The sequence below is a fragment of the Miscanthus floridulus genome, chromosome 9, assembly GCF_019320115.1.
Source record: "Miscanthus floridulus cultivar M001 chromosome 9, ASM1932011v1, whole genome shotgun sequence".
NCBI lineage: Eukaryota > Viridiplantae > Streptophyta > Magnoliopsida > Poales > Poaceae > Miscanthus > Miscanthus floridulus.
In genome coordinates, this window is record NC_089588.1 from 115680160 (window position 1) to 115683924 (window position 3765).

Consider the following 3765-nt stretch of genomic DNA (forward strand, 5'->3'; position numbering starts at 1 on the left):
AAATGAACTGATAGTGATAACAAGCATCACTGTCGGTTTCGTCTCATCACCGCCGGGTTTTTGAAACCAGCAGTGATAATATATAAAAATAATTCCTTTTATATACTAAATAAATAGAAGCATGTGTATTCCTATGTCAAAATGGCTTAAAATATTTTGGCAAGCATGTACACCCAAATTAAGACCCCACACAGGATCTTAGGTTTTTCTGATCAGATTTTTTATTTATTATATTTTTCTGTGTGCTGAATGAGACAAAAGACGGTGAATTTCATCTTGGACCAAATAGATTTTTTCATCAACCTCCACAAAATTCTTATCCCTAGGTCACATGAGAGCCTATGTAAAAGTTTGGCACCATTTTGGATCTTTTCGTGGGTAGACTCCATTCAACCTATAATTAATCGATGACATTGTGTAGAAATTTAATTAAACCTCAGAAAGTAGCAAACCATCTCCAGAAAATCCCAAACTTGGTGTTTCCTTCACCCATGGCATTTGCAAGCCTAAGAAAAAGTTTGAGACAAGTACAACACCGGAATGCATATGAACCACAGAAACCTTGATAACCTATGTGTATAGTCATGGTTCAATGAAAGGGCTCATGTACCTCTATGAAGCATGTATACTCCACCTATGTTGAAATGGCTTGAATTTTTTTTGGCAAGCATATATACCAGAATTAAGGCCCCACACAAGATCTTAGGTTTTTTTATCATTTTTTTATTAATATTTTTTTTCTATGCTGAATGAGACAAAATAGGGTGAATTACATCATGGACCCAATAAATTTTTTCATTGACCTCCACAAAATTCTTATCCCTAAGGCACATGAGAGCTTGTGTAAAAGTTTGGCACCATTATGGATCTTTCTGGGGGTAGACTCAGTTCAATCTATAATTACTCGGTAACGTCACACAAAAATTCAATTAAACCTCAAAAAGTAGCAAACCATCTCCGGAAAATCCCAAACTTGGTGTTTCCTTCTCCCGTTGCACGTTCAAGCCTAAGAAAAAGTTTGAGACCAATGTGACACTGGAATGTAGATTTCTAGTTGCCCAACAAATGTTACATGAATTACATGCATGACAATAATTGTAACACACAAGCCGTACAAATTAAAATTAGAACCCAATTAAACTACAAGCCTTGCAAACCTAGCTAAATAAACATTAATTACTATCGGAATCACTATCGGGATCGATCGGGCCACGCACACTAACATGCCTCTGTAGCCATATATGGTAATTGATGTTATGGATTATGTATCCACTTGTATCGATGAAGGTCAATGCTCGTATGAGTGTACTCTCTCGTACCTCACAATACCAAAAAAGATGGTCGGCCATAGATGTAACCTACTGAACGACCATTGCCTCTATTAGTAATCCTTATGCAGTACTGGTGTCCTTCTATAGTGAGCTGGCCGAGGTATCCATTGCAGAAGTCACAATCATTACCCGAGTTGCTCTGTAGCTTGTTCTAGAATGGCCCACAAGCCACATATGGCATAGGTAAGGTCCTGGAGCCCAATCCGCATGCAGAGAAAAAGAAAAAAATTAGTGAATGTTATTACAATAATAAATAACAGATAACCACGACTCAGATATAAGTGACCATTTTACCACATCCGCACAGTTGTAGCTCGCAAATCATTCGCTTGCTTGCGAAACAGGGATATCACTAGCATTCAAAGGAAGTGCCTTGAAGTGTGAGAAATCAGACACATCATAGCAAACACGTCGAAGTGCTTCTAAACAGAAGCGCACGACACTAAATTGGGCGCTTATCATGTCCAGACTCTGTCTTCCCGTCTTGTGGATAAGGTTCCGATGATTTGCACCCCTCAAAGGGATGGAAAAACTGAGTTCACACGTCCATAGCTGACCACTTGCATTAGATGTCGTGCTCTCGACGATGTCCGAGATAAAGAACCAGCTAAGTGCTGTTCGTAGCCAATCTATTGGGGATATAGTCTGTGACATATATATATGTAACAATGATATTAAACTAATTGCACTTATTTGTTAGCAACAAAAAAACAAAAGATGTTGAAAAATATTTCATACAATAGCTGGAACACCGAATCGCGAAATGGCCACATTAGGATCGAATGGCTTATCTCCGGGGTGGAAACCTGGTTCTTGTGGTGGGGGAGGTCCGTCGTTCATACCACCTGATTGATAAAATACAAAAAATATGAACATAAAATATATGCACAAAAAATTCTTCCAAGTAAAATGTGGCAACATAATTAAATATAGATCAAATGCAAGGAATAAGAATATATATAAATGTAGAATGCAAAGAAACCTGAATATAAATATAGATCAAATGAATATAGATAGAATATTGGAGAAGACAACATATCAACACCAATGAAAAATGCAGGAGCCATGACCAAATCCCGAGAGAGTGAATTTCTTGAGAAGTGAGAGTGAAACGTGAGAAATGAGACTATGAGAGTTCGTGGGTGGGTGAGATCGATGTATGTGGCTGACGGTTTGTTTTATATAGGGGGGGCATGAATATCACTGTCGGTTTTCAGTTACAACCGACATTGAAAGTGAATATCACTGCCGGTTTTTAAATAGAACCGACACTGAAGTTGCATATATGTAAAGGACCGTGGGAAAGTTTTAACAACAATGATATATTTATTTAGATAGAGTACAGAAATACATCAAAAAATTACAAAAATATTAGAAATAAATTACGTATACGATAACAAAGATCTTACACTAAAATTACATATATGATAACAAAGACCTTTTTGCGTACATGTCAATATTACAATCAATGTGTATCAACCAATTATAATTTAACCACCTCAATAGCATTCTTCAAGCACCAATTAGGGTCAAACAGCATCGTTGAGGTGGTCTACGAGCTATACCAGTTGGAGATGACAAGGTGGCATCTATGAATCCATGCCTCTACTGTACATGGCATTTTTCTCGGTACAGTCTAGAGCATACCGGATTCAGCTCAGCACCACACCGGTGAACCAATGCCGCTCCAGGATAGGAAATTGCTCAGAGCACATCAGGTAGGCTGAGCATAGAGGATGCCATGTCTCTCTAGACATATAGTCTAGAGCGCACCACAGGGATGGCTCTATGAACCTCACGGCGTCTCCAATCTTCAGCGTTGCTCTATCTTCAGTAGCATTCTTCTAGTACCTCTTGTGTGCACCATTTTGGTGGACTACGATGCATAACGGTATCTGTACGTGGAGGGCTTTCTCCCATAGAGAGGCCATGTACGTGGAAACTAGCAAGCAGAGAACGAACTGGAGAAATAAACAGCAAAGGCTGGTAAGCCCGGCTGGTGCTGGTTTGTTATGAGATAAAAACACTGTATCATGGCTGATAAGCCCTGGCTGAAACCAACAAGCGAACAAACGAGAGTTGCAAAATAAACACAAGTACTAGCCGTGGAGAGGCTCCCTATCAGGGCACCATTTTATAGGCTAGCTATCATGGTAGGTGGGAGCTATGCTCCTCCTGTGGTGATCAGCGGGAGCACTGCTGGTCCGTGGAGGGAATATTCTTATCACTGTCAGTTTTAATAAAAAGCCGGCAGTGATAGGGGTCATTAGTGTCGGTTTTTGAACCGACAGTGATTGCATGTATCACTCTCAGTTTTTATGCAAAAACCAATAGTGATAGGCCTGGCAAAGCAGCTGCCGCTGCCGTAGGTGCTCAGCTTTTAGTTTTTTGAAATCAGAGCCACTACCTCGGGCTCTAGACAAAAAAAATAAAA